General features: G+C 42.5%; 1 long non-coding RNA gene across 1 annotated transcript; it reads right to left on the reverse strand.

Annotated features, from left to right (window-relative positions):
• Positions 1 to 12,625: 12,625 nt before the first annotated feature.
• Positions 12,626 to 16,099, reverse strand: LOC148340950 (uncharacterized). Its single transcript, XR_015842629.1, has 3 exons — positions 16,003 to 16,099; positions 15,545 to 15,584; positions 12,626 to 12,920 (listed from the first exon to the last, which is right to left on the reverse strand). It is a non-coding gene; the product is annotated as an uncharacterized LOC148340950 (long non-coding RNA).
• Between the last annotated feature and the right edge of the window lie 478 nt (positions 16,100 to 16,577).

A 16,577-nucleotide genomic window follows, 5' to 3' on the forward strand; every position in this document is an offset into this window, starting at 1 on the left:
TTGTTTTTCTTGTGTGCAATATTTGTTAATACAAAAACCTCCAAAGGCTTGTATATCAAATTAATTGCAAATCAAAAAACATTTTTGATATAAACATTAGTTATAAAATGAAGTTTCAGTTGGTTTTCTTTTTTAAAAAGCGTTTTCATTTTCATTTTATTTCATTAACGAAAATGTTTGTCTGTAGTTATATCATTAGTTTTTGTTAACTCAAATCACCTTGGCACGCAGCATGGGATCGGTTCTAACACAGTGACGCTGTATGTGTGGCCTGCAACTGTCTGGCAACCAGTACAGGGGGTAGCTCCCCTTTTCACCCAAAGCCAGCAGGGAAAGGCTCCAACGACAGGTGTCAAAAGGATTCACATCCATTACTCAAGTACAAATGTAGATATTGGGATTTAAAGACTTTAGTAGAAGTTGTCGTATCAACTCGAGATTTTAACTGAAGAAAGCGTATCCAAGTAGTGGTTGTGAAAGTATCCATCCATCCATTATATGCATTACTTCTCCTCATGAGGGTCGCGGGCTTGCTGGAGGCTACCCCAGCTGTCTTCGGGCAGTAGGCCGGGCACAGCCCAGACTGGTTGCCAGACAATCACGGGCACACTAAGACAAACAACCATCTGCACAAACACACCTAAGGGCAATTCAGGGTGTCCAATCAACTTACCATGCATGTGTTTGGAATGTGGGAGTAAATCGGAGTACCCGGGGGAAACCCACACAGGCACGGGGAAAACATGCAAACTCCACACAGGAAGGCCGGTCGGTGCTGGAATCGAAACTTGCACCTCTGAACTGTGAGACCATCGTGCTCATCCACTGTCCCGTTGTTTTAAAACTACTTAAAGTGCAAACATAAAGTACTGCAAGGGGGAAAAAAATGCAACTAAAAGTATTTTTTCTTGTCATTATCTACTAAGTGCCCTGCTAGTCGAAACATGTTTTTTTTTATTAATCTTGCGGTTGTGAAATAATAATCAAATGAATCCACCCCACCCGAAAATGTTTTACTTGACTTTAAGGTCAAATGCATAAGCCGCATCTCAGGGGCATATAGTGCACAATCCTAACTCCCCCCAAAAAACATTTCTATCAATAAATATAATGTTATATTATTTTAAAATGTTTCGTCAAAGGTCACCTGTTTCAGCTGCATATATGCCCATAAGAAATAATCACATTTAGGAGGCCTACAAGGCAAGTACTTTAAGATGCCATGTGTACTACTAAGCATTAATGTGTTTCATGGAGCGGAAGATATGAGAATTACCGGTAGTTTGGTATTATAATGGTGCAAGAAGTCTAACAACAATGACGTGCCATCGCTAACCTTTATTGGTTGGCAAGTGTGCATCCACACTTGAGGGCCACGGATGTACAAGTAAGATGACAACTGTCCAAAAGTAATTGTTACTTACAAATATTTTAAGTATAGATATCTACACTGGCGGCACAGTGGCCCGACTGTTGAGCATGATGGCCTCACAGTGAGACACAGCAGAGGTCGTGGGTTCGAATCCGGCTCCGGCCTTCCTGTGTGTAGTTTGCATGTTCTCCCCATGCCTGCGTGGATTTCCTCCAGGTTCTCAGTTTTCCTCCCAAATTCCAAAAACATGCGTGGCAGGTCAATTGAACACTCTAAATTGCCCCTAGATATGAGTCAAGTCAAGTCAAGTCAATTTTATTTGTATAGCCCTTAATCACAGACAGTCTCAAAGGGCTTTACATAGCCACAATCGACATCCCCGACCGATCTTAACCCCCAGGAGGGCAAGGAAAAACTCACAAAACCTCATTAGGGGAAAAGTGAGAAACCTTGAGAAGGGACCACAGATGGGGGAATCCCCCTTCCAGGATGACCAGGCTGCAATGGATGCCAACTGGGCAACATTTGACACATACAATGATGCTATGCAATAATAGATGAGATAATATAAGAGTCAATTGAATGAAGTGCTGCAGGAAGATGACTTCAGTGGAGTGGGTCCTCATCCAGGGTCGTAATATCCATGGCAGCATATCCGAAGATGAGCCTTCGATCTTGTACCGGTCAGTTGGTGTAAATTCAGTACAGCCACTTCCAAGTGAATCGCCATCACCTAATTCGGGGAATTGGGAACAGAAAAGAAAGAACAGAAATAGCAAACAGGCCAACAAGTAGTTCAATGAAGTGCTGAAATATAAGGAAATCAGAAAAGGCGCTGCATGAAGACGACTTCGGCAGAGCAGGTCCCTTCCCGGTTCGTCAATGCCGTAATCTTCAAAGCATGTCCCCATCACCTAATTCCCAAGCAGGGGAAGGAGGGGGCAGAAAAGAGAAGAACCGGCAGTAAAGTGAGTGAGAGCGCGGATGGTTTTTCATCTATGTGGGCCCTGCGATTGTCTGGCAACCAATTCAGGGTGTACCCCGCCTACTGCCCGAAGACATCTGGGATTAGCTCCAGCACCCCCCGCGACCCTAGTGAGGAGAAGCAGTACAGAAAATGGATGGATCTATAGAGTAAAATAAAGTTGTTTTGCATTTTATATTGCAAGTCATTATTTGGTGGACATTTAAAGTAATACTTTTTCCTTTTTAAGATTTAATATTGTAAGGAGATTATTTGAAGGTGTCTGTGATATACATTTCTGTTCATGTTAGAATAAGAGATCATTTACGTTAAAAAAACAAAAACAAAACAACAACAGTTAAACGTGATAGTTGAATTAAACCCACCTTATCAACCTAAAGACATATAAGTTAAAGTTCAATCACGAATAATATAGAATACACATAGTTAAATGGCTGACTAACAAGACTGCGACAGTGAAACTATGGAGTTAAGACAAGAAGAATGCCTTGAAAAAGAAGCTACAAACGTCAGCTCACCACAAGTAAGCACAAAACATGTTGCGGCAGCAGAGAGTTTGAGGAAAAGTGTAAGAATGAGAAAACTTACTGAGAAAGGCCAAGCACAGCATGAAGGAAGACTAAATAAGCTTCAAGCTTGCTTTAAGGTCAGCTATGACAAATGGAAAGGTGCTGTTAAACAAGCTAAAACAGCACTTGATGACCCTGTTAGCACAAGATTGCATGATCACATTCATCGAATTAAATGTGCCTCTGACGAAATGAAACAAGTCTATGAAGACTTACGTCGTTGTGAAACACCTAATGGAAACATGTGCCGCAGAGTGGACACATGTGATGCCGTTTCTCATCAGATCATACAAGCACAAGCAAATCTTGCAGAAGATGAGAGTAAAGGGATGGAAAGATCACTGCACTGGAGTGAAGCTGGCTCAGTGTTCCTTCCAGCAGCCTCCCACAAATCTATGCACTCAGGTATCGTACGTTCGAGCTACTCAAGCCAGTTGTCGATCAAAAGACAGGAAGCAGCAGCGGAACTAGCAGCATCTGAAGCTGCTCTCTAGGTGATGGAAGAAATTGAATGTGAAAGAAAGAAACTTGAACATCTTGAATTGCAGAACAAATAAAGGCTTGCTAAACAGGAAGCAGAGAATGCAGAAACCCAAAGAGTGTTAGAACAAAAGCGGAGAGAGCTTTGAACGCTTAGAAACTGTAAAGCAAATGAATGCTGCAAAGGCACGACTGATGGTGTATGAGCAAGAAAGCAACTCAGATGAAGAAATATTGGACCTTCTTCATGAAGTGAGTAGTTCAAGAAAGACCACACTTAAACCAGTAAATCAACCAGAACCCAAGCTAGACTCTTCACGCCTCAATCCGAATTATTGCGTTGGCTAAAGCTTTAGCAGAATCCATTAACACAAGTCGTCTACCTGTACCAGAGCCTGCAGTTTTCAATGGAGATCCAATTAAGTACAATGATTGGAAAATGTCTTTTGAAATGCTGATCGAAAGAAAAAATATCCCAATGGGTGAAAAGCTCTACTACCTCCGCAAGTATGTTGGTGGTCCAGCAAGAAAGGCTATTGACAGTTACTTCCTGTTGGGAACAGGCACAGCATACTATGCATCTTGGAACACCCTGGAGGAAAGATATGGAAGTTCATTTGTAATCGCTAAGGCCTTCAGAGATAAGCTTTGGTCGTGGCCGAAGATTGGAGCTAGGGACAGCGCTGAATTAAGAGAGTTCTCTGACTTTCTCCAGGTCTGTGAAGCAGCAATGTTCCAGATAAAGAGTCTTGAAGTCCTAAATGATTGTACTGAGAACCAGCAAATGATCAGCAAGCTTCCTGATTGGCTTGTAGCTAGCTGGAATAGGAAAGTAATGGACATTGAAGAAGAATGTGGTTCATTTCTAACATTAAGCAACTTTGTTAATTTTGTCACAAGAGAAGCAAAAATAGCGTGCAACCCTGTAACATCTCTACATGCACTCAAGGAAAAACGAAAGAAAGCGAACCACCTAAAGAAACGTCAAGTGAGGCAATCCCAAACCGGGTAATCCAAACAGACAACAGTGATCTCACATCCACGATTGTTCCAGTCTGGTTATCTACAGCAAGCAACCTAGATCAAGAAGTGCTGGTTTATGCCGTGTTGGATAGTCAGAGCGACACAACATTTGTTCTGCAAGAAAAGGCAGATGTTCTGGACACAGTAAAAAAAAGATGCGCAGCTAAAGCTCTCCACATTGTCATCAAAGATACAATAATTTCAAGTCAAAAGCTGTCTGGGTTGCAAGTCAGAGGCTTCTATTCGTCAAAGAGAATCATTTTACCCTTGACATACACAAGACAGTTCATCCCAGCCAATCGAAATCATATTCCCACACCCAGTAAAGCAAGAGCATGGCCTCATTTAGAACACCTTGCAGAAGCGATCGCCCATCAGATTGAATGCGATGTTGGCCTACTTATAGATTACAATTGTTCCCAAGCCCTGGTACCTAGAGAAGTGGTGTCAGGGAAGGACAATGAGCCCTTCGCTCTAAGAACAGATCTTGGCTGGACAATAGTCGACCCTTGTATCAACTATGGAGATGCAATAGGATGTAGCCATAGAATAAATGTCAAAGAAGTGACATCCAGTCCACCATCTGATAAGTTAAAAGAAGTGCATTACATCTGTCGCGCACAAATCAAGGAAGTCGTCACACCATTGGATGTGATAAAAGAGCTTGAGTCCGATTTCAATGATAGGAAAGTCGGAGACTCTCATTTCTCTCAAGATTTTTGTTTAATTTCAATAATGGAGGAAGGGGTGAAAATGCAAGAAGACGAGCAACTGGTTTAGTGGATCACGTTTTCCCAGCCAAGAGATTAAGATGGGAGAACTTGACACAGCAACCAGAAATGATTGGAAACTTGCTAAAGTTACTGCAGTGTATCCAAGTGAAAATGGATGTGAACGCAAGGTGCAGCTGCTTATTAGCGACTCAACATTAGTCAGTAAGCAAATGCACTTAGACAGACCTCCATAAGACTGTCACACTGCTAGAAGCACACTAGATCCACTCGTTAGTTCATGATAGAAATCACAGGTGATTTGGTGGGAGTGTAGCTGCCGTCAAAGGCAAATCTAATTTATTTCATTCCTTTATTTCATAGTTTTAATGTGGTTCAAAAGTACTCTGAATAAAAACATTATTTTGTGTTTAAAATGTAAAGTAAGGTATAATTTTCAGGTGTTTTGGTTTAAAATCGTAGTAAAGGGAGGAACTTATTTTTTGTTCCACATGTATAAACTGTTGTTTATGGACATGGGCATAGACGCACACAATGGCCAGAAGAAGCAATGTACCCTGAAGAGAAGGCAAGACGACAAGTCACGTTTTGTGTGAAGATTTGTAAACCTTTATTCCTTTTGAGTGAATGTGGCCAATGAGGTGAATATTGTGCTATTTACTTTCTGTATTGTTTTTGTGAGCCATCCTTATTTTGTGTGCTATTTGCGTTTATATTGCTGTTTTCTTAGTCCTGACGGCATTGTTGGGGTGTTGTTTTAACATGTAAAAAGACATGTCGACAACATTAAATATCTGTTAAAACCGGAGAACAAAGTTGAGCCTTGATTGAACTCGAAAGGAGTAACATATTCAATATCCATCCATTATCTGGTGCACTTCTCACAAGCCCGGCTGACTTCGGGCAGTTGGCGGGGTACAACCCGGACTCATTGCCAGGGCACACAAAGACGTACAACCATCTGCGGTCACAAACCGAGGAACAATTTAGAGTTTCAATCAACCTACAATATTGGAATGTGGGAGGAAAGCAAAGAACCCTGAGAAAACTGACTCAGGCATGGGGAGAACATCCAAACTCCACACTGGAAGACTAGCACTCTGATGTGGACGTGCTAACCAGTCATCCACCGTGCCACCCACTATTAAAAATATTTTTTCTTAATTAAAGTATTAACCTGCAGGCTGATGAACTCCATAACATACGATAATTAATTTCTGTCATCGGTCCTGCCAGAGCTGTTATTGTGCAGAATTTTCTTTCCAGACTCCCTACTGTTTTGCAGTTCAAAGTTGGGTACGACTTTAAAGGCAGTTCCGGCCAGACTTCTTTGTAAAACTCCATCACCCAATTACTTAATTCCAGTGTTTCACCTGATCAATTAGAATGGTTTCTCTGTCTTCTGTATATTTTATGTTTAATCATCCCTCTGAGAGAATGATACTTGTTTGAAGTCCATCTTCTTCACTGCCATGGAGGCTATGATTACTGACTCAAAAGCGACTCCGTAATGTATTTAGCCACGCGAAGCTCGTTGCTAGCTAGCTAGAGAGCCAAATGTGATTTTGGTTTCACAAACTGCTATGCAAAACCGGTTGTTTCGAGCCTTGGTTTAAAAAGACAAAGTAAAACATACTTTTTCATTCTACTCTCCAAAAGTAGAGGTGATAGTCTTTCAGAATGGTCTAAACTCACAGGACTGGTCCACTCTTCAGGTCGGGGCCCCCAAGTTGCCTGGTCCACTTTTGTTTTGTGGCGTGAATTTTGAACATTACTTTCTCGCAGTTGTTTTGGGAATTGTTTCTGTTCTCGTATCATTCCTGTGTTTGCAGCATTTGGCAGCATGTAGCCTGTTTGCCCCCATCAAAATCGCAGTCACTGGGTTACCTTATTTGGTTTCTGAATTCTACATCTGACACCCTTTGGACATTCCCTGGTGGTGAGAAGTTGGCTCATCTGTAGGGAATTTAAACCCAGTGGTTTGTTAAGTTAATAGAGGGTGAAGCCAAGTTTCTCAGGGTACAAACTGTGTGGTCCGACGTTTCAGTTTCTCTGTCAGGTGTGGTGTTGGCCTATAACGTTTTTTTGTTAACTCTCTGAAACCCTTTGGCACTCATGTTTCCCATGAGAAATTTAGAGGGCCTCCCACACTTCTATGTGCTGCATTATCCCTGATACTAATTAGCAGTATGCACAAATGACAGATGTGCAGTAAGTCATGAGAAAAAAAACACTTCAGAGATTTTCCGTAAAGTCATCGTTTCCAGACAGAAATTTATGTAGAAATGACGGCTCTTTACCACCTCAAATGTTCCAGAGATATGACAGGTACTAATAGACAAACAGAAGTGCTAATTAAATTTGTAATCCAAATCTTTTGAGATATAGTTTTTGTTCAAGATCAGTGTAATTTTACCTTGCATGACTAATGACTGTGTGTAGTATAAAGGTGGCTGCGTGGGGGTGGTTTGATTTGAAGGCAGCTTGATGGGTGACGTGTTTAAACTAGAAGTCAGGAATACATTTTATCTTTGTGTCGCTCTTAGCAGGGGTTTGCTAAAGTTCTTGCCAGCAGCTTGGACAAACCACAAAAAGGTGCTTCCTTGTGCTCCTGTGGTATGTTGAGTGATTATCTGTTACAAAGAGAGGGGGTTCACACGGAAGTAGCAGAGGAACAATCACGGCTTTTATGAGAGGAATTGCCATATTTTTGTTGGTAATTTCATGAGAGCCACGGTGAACAACAAGCTGTTCATGAAAAACAGTAAGTGAATTGTTTTTATTCTTTGCTGGGTATCCTGCAGGCAGGAAAAGCTACTCCATGATTTAAAGATAAAGATAAAGATGTCCTTTATTAGTCCCACAATGGGGAAATTTGAGGTGTTACAGCAGCAAAGATATAGATCACACAGAGTCGGTGGCGTAATGTAGCTAGTTTAATGTTTCTTGCAAATAATGTGAAAGAGTGGCTTGTTTAATGGTTACACATACAGTATGCCACAAATTGACCTAAAAAAAAAAATTGGTGAGAAACTGACTCCTTGTTAAGCATAGCATTATTAAAAAGGTAAGTACCGTATTTTCTGGGCCATAGGGCGCTCTTTAAAGTCCCTAATCTTCCCCAAAACAAACAAAGCGCGCCTTGTAAAGCGACGCGCCCATTATATGGACTGAGCATCACTCGCGACCATCAACCCTTTTACTCATTGGGCTGTTCGGAGTGCATGTTAGCCCACCCTGCTGGACAAAGTCTGAGTCATCTATGCTTCTAATTGACCGTGACTTATACATTATGTGACTATGGTGTTTGGGTGATGGTGTAGGAGAAAGCTGGACAAAAGGGCAGCTGTCCACAATGTCTGTCTTATCATTTATGTTATTGCAAGCAAGAAACGTCCCAGGTTTAGACAACAGACTGCAAAAAGCCCAAAGCACAACAGCACATCTCTCTAAACAGCCACGCACATCTCTCTAAACTGCCATGTGATTGGCTGAGTCTGAGTGGCTCCCAAGAAGCCATTGCTGTAATTGACTAAGGCTGAGTGGCTCCCAAGAAGCCATTGCTATAATCTTTTTGTGTTATTTTTATTTCTTTTGGGTATATAGATGGCATGAGAGATACATGCTTTGTGTTAATCTTATTTCTTTGTTTCATTGTTTGCTTGTATGCTGAGTTTTTTTTTTTTGTTTTGATTTGAAACCGTGACTCTAAGGAGTGTGGTGACCAGTGAAGTCCCTCCCCTGACGTTGTCGAGTAGACTATTGCCAAGACACCTTTTATTGGTTAGAGTCATTGTTATTGGCTGTGATTCCTAATAGTTTCATGACATCTGTCATTGAAACGAGGTTATATCTCTCGCAATGATCCCTTGGGGGATTGAGTTCTGGTGAGCTGGCATCAGCTAGCGTGAGCAGCTGAGCTAGCGCAAGCAGCTGAGCTAGCGCGAGCAAGCGCCTTGTAGTGCGGCGCGCCTAGTATATGCATTAAATACGGAAATAGCACCCTCAACTGGTGTTGCGACCTTTGATGCAGCGCGTCTTATGGCCGTAAAAATACGGTAGTTAATACAACTCCTCTTTTCCAAAGTTGCCAGATGAGGTGTTCTGGGCACGTCCCACGTGGAGGAGGTGTCAGTGATAACTGAGGAGAGACAATATCTCTTGGCAGGCCTGGAAAGCTATTCAAGATACGCCCTGCCAACCCTACCCGGAAACCCCCAGAGGATCTGGATGAAGTTGTCGAGAGAGGGGAAGTCTGGGTTTCCGTGCTTAAGCTGTTTCCCCTGCAACCCGACTCCAGATAAGCAGAAGATAATAAAAGGAGGGATAGCTACCAGGACTACATTGCTGTATTGTTTTCAAAAGCTTGGTACAGTGCTTAGTGTTAGTACATGCAGGGATTTGGTCACTTAAGTGATGTACACACAAACCGATATTTTAAAAACAGGATGAGAAAAAAAACCGGTGGTGTGTTCTTGAGCTCATATCTCACTGATCAGGAAAGTTTTACGAGGGTTTGCACACGTAACGGTTCATTCAAGGTTGCAAAAATGTTCGCCAGACGGTCGCAAACAGTTTTAACGGTCACAACACAGTTTTTCTTTTGTCACTAAGAAATGTTGAACATGTACATAATTCAATGGCGTCACACTAATATTGAGCTGACCGACACCCCCTCGGTGTGGAACACATCCTGAGGAAGTTATGGAAAGGGTTGAAAAACAATCCTAAAATGAACTAAGGTGAAGCGAAAGAAATGGCAAAATGTCTTACGCTTTAACAAACTAATGGCTGCTAGAGAACAGCAGTTGTTCATTTTCATTCAAACATCAGCTCCTGCTGCCAATGTGACAACATGCACGCTGTTATCACGCAACTACACTTCCAGCAGTTCTCATATGTTGAGGATTCATTCTTATACCGCTCTCATCCTCGAAATATCAATGCATAACATGTTGCGCCACAGGTGATAAAAACCTGGAACTCATGCATCCCAAATGCAGATGCAAAGTGAACTCCTGTACACGTTCATGAGAATTTTTATTAATCTTATTTATTCATTATGATTTATGTGATCTTACTTACACCACTTTGTTATAGCTGTGATTTTTAAAATGCCCTATAAAGTTGAGTTGAGACATTGCCCAGACAAGTGTTGCTCTTGCTCGCTTGAACAACCCATACCACACCACACACCAAAGTGAAAAACTGAAAGCATAGCTTTCAAAATAAAAGTACCACATATTTTACACGTTATTTTGACTGTGGACCCGGTCAGAAACTTTGGGTCGTGTATGTGGCCAGCGTGCTTTACTTTGCCCAGGTCTGTCTTACATTAACGCACACAGCAAGGGTACACAGATGGACAAGTTCTCCATTGACTGCTGCCTCATCTAACTGTTTACTGTAAAATCTAGAATGCAATTTCTTTTCTTGTCAGGAAATATAACAATGGCCAACAAAGCCAATTCCAAAACACCTAATTGTTTTCTCTATGCTCTCTGACAACGTTGTTCTGAAGTCAGCGAGTTTGAGTAGTGTTCAGGTCTTCTGGTGTACAGGAAGGTTTGTGGGTGGGGCCACATGTGCTGAACACACAGAAAACCATCGGGTGCAGAGTTCAGTGTTACAGCCGGCAAAGCTTTTTCCTCGCGCCTTGCCAGACGGCCTTTTCAGCCAACTCAGGTCTTTGTGTGAGCCTCTAAGGCTGTGTTCATAAATATTCCTCCCCCAAGTGTTTTTCTCTGCTTTGCTTTATCTGTTCCCTGCTCACTTGATTCATTTTTTGTCTACCCTGTGATGTGACAAAAATGCATGGATTAGTCTCACTGGATTTCTTTTACACAAGTACAAACACAAAGCTTTTCTCACTCAGAGAAAAATAGTAGCTGTCCTACTTTTCTTTCTCCTTATTTTCCACCTTACTCTGAACACTCTAAATATTATGCATTGCAGGCTAGAAATGTGCTTCATGAATACATTTTCACACTTTCCATGTTTTCTTTTTTCTTTTTATAGCTGGATGAAGTAAACAGACTCATTTACTTCAGTGTGGTCACTCTACTTGTAGAAGAACACACAACTGAGGTGGAGGTAAATGAGAGGTGGGTTATAAAACAACTCTTTACCTTGTGTATGAACTTTTTCTGGCTTTCCTTTAACTGAAATCACTTTCACGTATCATTTGTTTTGGGGTTTAATTTGCAATATTTCAAAGTCCCATATACGAGGAAACCGTTGTAATGCTCTCTAATGATGGAGGGATCTTAGAGCATTCAAGTGTAAAAGTGAGCGCATAACCTGAGTACGGCAAGGGGTGAGATGATGTAATTTCCTCACCACAGCAACGACTTGACACATTCACCCCACAGTTGCAGAGAAAAGGGTCTATTTACAGTAAATGTGCAGTGGAAAACACATCACACAGCGCAGTCTGCCTGTGAGCTTTCTGTCCTCACTTGTCTTCAGCCGGATGTTCATGTGGTGCTGAATATACTGTATCTGAAGCACCAGCTTATACGATGACCTTGAGTAATCGCTTTCTTCCCACAGTGTGCCGCTGTGGTTTTATTTTTGGGTGTAGAGGTGTGCACCTGTGTGAGACCACCACAGATTATGAGCTGAGGCTATGGCCAGGTGGCCACAAGTCAGGCCAGATATGAGGGTGTGGCTTGCTGCACAAGATGACTGCGCAGCATATGTGTTTGTGCTTCAAACATTTTTTTTTCTGGTGAGGCGCACACAAACATTGTTGTATGATAGATTTTTTGCCAGGTTAAATTTGCCAAGAAGCACATGAACAAGCATGCATTACGTATATTTTTGTGTGTGTGTGTGGGGGGGGGGTGTTTGTGTGTATGTTTTGGAGGCCAAAACACCATTACACACGGTCGGCAATGGGGTGGTCAATGAGTGTCTGAGTGTCGTTGTCCTGTTGTGTCCCCAACATGTTAAATCAGTGCCAGCTGTCAGAGAGAAGAGATGACTCTGAGGGTTAAGGTCTATGCACTATTCTAGTTTGCTCTATTGAATAGTGACCTCAAAGCATAATCATCATCATCACCTTTTGTTTTACTCTGCTGTCTGCAGCCAGGTAGGCATTGAAAGTGAGAATCTGTTCTCTTGCCCTATATCATGGGTGTCCATTGCATCATTCGTGATTGACCACTATCTCACAAAAGGAGTGTCGGTTGATGCATGGCATTAACTCAATCACTGACAGCGATTCAAGTTTTATGGTATTGATATAGGTGTCTGTCAATAGCTCTCTCATGTCAACCATTGAGAAATTTGTCACTTGATTGACAACACAGGGCAGCCTGTCATGCACCTGACACATGCCTCACCTTGCATGCGCTACCTGGCAAAACTATCAATTTCCATTTAGTTTCGCCAACTCTAACTCTAATAATAATGTGTACAAATGATTCAGGGCGTGAAAGAGGATTTATTTATTGTTATTTTTTTTCATTATTATGAATTTATTTTATTTTTTTGCAGTAGGCTCCATGGCAGGGCGTATTGAACTTGCTACGGAGCGGGTGGGCCGAGGGTTTGCGGACAATGCGCTCCGACACACACTCGTGGTTTCCCCGGCTCTGGAGAATGACATGCAGAATAGAAGAGCCGTCCACCCGAACACCAGCATGAGACCGGGAGCCATCTGATGGTGTGTCGCAGCTGCCATTTGATTTGGTGGTGGTGGCTAGGACGTCCAACTGACCGGTGAGTCAAGGCCACCTGGGGTGCTTGCTAGCTGGCTGAAGGAGGGAATATGGAGCAAAAAAATTTACAGATACCGAAATGTATTACAATGGCCGACATCATTTTGCCCATGTCGGTAAATTCAGTGTCTAAAAGAAAAAGAAGTCTATTCCGTCTACGGCAATGTTCATGCCCCTTTAAGACGGCTACAGCGCGTGTCGTCACGTGACTCCACCCTTCTGAACAAGAATGTAAACAGAAGATGCGTTCGTAGCCGGCGATTCAAATTCAGAAGCGGCTGACACGGCTGAAGACGAAGTAACGTTAGTTGAAATTGTTCCTGTCGCATTTGTCTTGAAAAGAAATTCGACATCAGGCCTATATGAATTAAAAGAACAGAGCAGAAAAGACCACAGCAACTGCATACTGATACATTAAGATGCGTCACAACATCAACAGCAAATAGGATTTTTTAAGCTCTCTCGAGAAAGAAACAACAGTTATCGTTGATATATAATATGAACAATTCGGGAGCAAGATACTGAACCCCGAGTTGCTCCTGATGGCATGTCATCAGCAGGTAAATGTGACAGCAGTGTGAAGCACTTGGAGGGCCTCGCTTATAGTATACAGTAAACCCCCGGTTATCGCGGTTAATGGGGGGACCAAGACCACCCACGAAAACTGAAAATCCGCGAAGTAGCGGCGCACCTTCAAAAAAATAAATAAATAAATAAATAAAATACTTATATATACTTCGCACCTATATATATATATATATACATATATATATATATAGGTGTGAAGTAGTGGTGCACCTTCAAAAATGCTTAAAAAAAAAATACATATATTTATATATATATATACGGGTAGAGAGAGAGAGAGTGAAATTCATGTTATAACAAAAAAAATATATATTATTAAAACTTATTATTTTTTTATTCCCCAGCCATTATTTTTGTATTTATTCAATTACCTCTTTTTGTGCTTATTTAATTACTTCGACTTTGACCTGCTGGTACGCCGTCCGGTGTGCCCTGTGAAATGAAAGGTGGCATTTTTCATTTATTCATTCATAACTGACAGACTCGCGCTCCCCTCATGCCCGGGCGGAAGGTGTTCCTCTTCGGCTTAACTACCACTCACGCCAGCCCGTCTCCTCCGGAGCTCTCGCACGGTCCCGAACAAAACAAAATGTCGCGGCGCGAGTGCCCGGGCGGAAGTTGTTCCTCTTCGGCTTAACTACCACGCACGCCGGCCCGTCTCCTCCGGAGCTCTCGCACGGTCCCGAACGAAACGAAATGTCGCCGCGCGAGTGCCTGCGCGGAAGTTGTTCCTCTTCGGCTTAACTGCCACGCACACCGGCCGGAGCTCTGGTACGGTCCGAACCGCGCGAAACATCGCCCCCGATAGTGCCGGGGAGAACGTGCTCTTCTCCGTCCACTCTCTTCTTCGCCCACGCTCTTCTTCGGCGCACGCCGGCCGTCTAACCGCTCCAGCGCCCCGTCGTGCCGCTCAGCGAAACTACAATGCCCCCGAATATTTTTTAGACCCGCGAAGCACTGAACCCGCGAAAGGTGAACCGCGAAGTAGCGGGGTTTCACTGTATATATAATAGGTGGAAAGGCGCTACACAAGTGAAAGACCATTTACCATTACCATTTATTAAGCACAGACCCTTGAGGATCGCCGTGAGTCATCTTCAAATTGTTTGGTTCCGTTGTTTAACTGCACATAACGATTTCTATCACCGCCGTAACTTATTTATATGCCAAACCTCATATCTCTCTATTTTTTTTCCAAAAATATATTACAATCTGGGCGGCACGCTGGCCGACTGGTTAGCACAATGGCCTCACAGTGCAGAGCTCCGGCCTTCCTGTTTGGAGTTTGCATGTTCTGCCCGTACCTGCATGGGTTTCATACAGGTACTCCGGTTTCCTTCCACATTCCCAAAACATGCGTGACAGGTTGATTGGACACTCTAAATTGCCCCTCTATGAGTGTGAGCGCGGATGGTTGCTCGTCTACATGTGCCCTGCGATTGGCTAAAAACCAGTTCAGGGTGTACCCCGCCTACTGCCCGAAGACAGCTGGGACAAGCTCCACCACCCCCGGGACCCCTTTGAGGAGAAGCGGAACAGATAAGTGAACGGATGGCTATTACAATCCATGGTGTCAAAATCTTTTTTCAAGTCTATAAAAATCCCAACCGTGAATTCTTCTTCTTTTTTATCTATACAAGCTTTTTTCTCTCAAACCATATTGGTTGTTGCTTAAAAGAGTGTTTTTACAACATTTAATATTTCTACATTTCATTTACAGCACTAAGGAACATAGTATGAAAATTATTCTTAATACATTAATTTGTTTCATATTTATTCAAGTTGTGAAGTCAAAGTCCTATCCATATAGATTGCGATCCCACCTCCTTTCCTGTTCATCCGGTCCATTATAAATAATTCATAACCAATTGGTCAACATATCAAAAGGTCACAATATACAAAAGTGCTTTTTCCAATCACTTCTATGAATAAAAATATCCATTTTAATTGTATTGCCCTGATATAACAAATAGCTATACTTTACCAAATTACCACTGGTAGTGCACTCTTGCACCTGTAATACTTGCTCATATCACAGCAGTGCGTAACAAGTAATAAAGTTAAAAAAAACTTACATAGTGCTCCGGACATTGGCATTACGCATCCCACAATGCCCTGCATAAAAAGCAAACAAGGACATTTTGGCAGGGTACAAAACGTGTTAAGGGTGTGTGTGTGTGTAGCAAAGTGGACCCAACAAAACTGACAGAGGCAGAGATCAAACAAAGTAGAGATTTATTTAAACTAAGGGAGCACGTCCGAAGTGATTAAGAAAAAATACACACGAAAAAAAAATACACTTAACTAAACGAGCTGTGGTACACCGAATAAACTAACAAAGGGGAATGGGTGGAACAAGAGGAGCTTGCCACCAAAAACAGGAGCAACTAAATAATTGAGAAAAACAAAGCGAATACTGATAAGACAAAAGGAAATACTCAGCCACACAGGAACACTAACAGTACAAGAACAGAAACTAACCTACACAAGGTTAGAAAACTAGAGCGAATAACAAGAGCTAGGAATTACTCACGGTGAAAGATTGCTGCGATACTGGACAAACACGAGAACACCTGCGCGCAGGGAAATGGCAACAAGAAACAATATTCCAGCGACTAGCTCCTCTGTCTCCAGCGCTTAAGAAGCCAACTAACGATGATGGCCATCAGGTGTGCGCTGGAGACTCCACCCACTCCTGAGACTGAAAAAAACAAAACAAATAGATCTTCTAACAAGCTGGATCACAACAAAACGTAATTCATTTGAGGAAACGGCACACTTTGACGATGGTAGACAGAGAGTAAAAGAAGGGGCGAGCATTGCGGGTTGCTTTCCAGCGCTGGAGTTCCACAAGCAAGTGCCCCATCCGGCGTGGCTGTTCTGTAGCGACACCCACGTTGGCGTGAACATTATGGTGAACGTCGCATTTCTTACGCTCTCCAAGGGAGGACGGCCAGCCCCAGCAAAAGGACTGTGCATTTTTTGTAACGTGGTTGTTTTTCCGTCAGCAAATGCCTAAACAATGGCTGGGTTTTGACCGTGAAGTTGGCCTCGAACCGCAAGCAAACCTGGGGGATATAGTCTGTTACGTTTGTGTTTTGTTTGTTA

Source organism: Idiotropiscis lumnitzeri, chromosome 3, assembly GCF_059441095.1.
Source record: "Idiotropiscis lumnitzeri isolate Australia: NSW breed Sydney's pygmy pipehorse chromosome 3, RoL_Ilum_1.0, whole genome shotgun sequence".
Lineage (NCBI taxonomy): Eukaryota > Metazoa > Chordata > Actinopteri > Syngnathiformes > Syngnathidae > Idiotropiscis > Idiotropiscis lumnitzeri.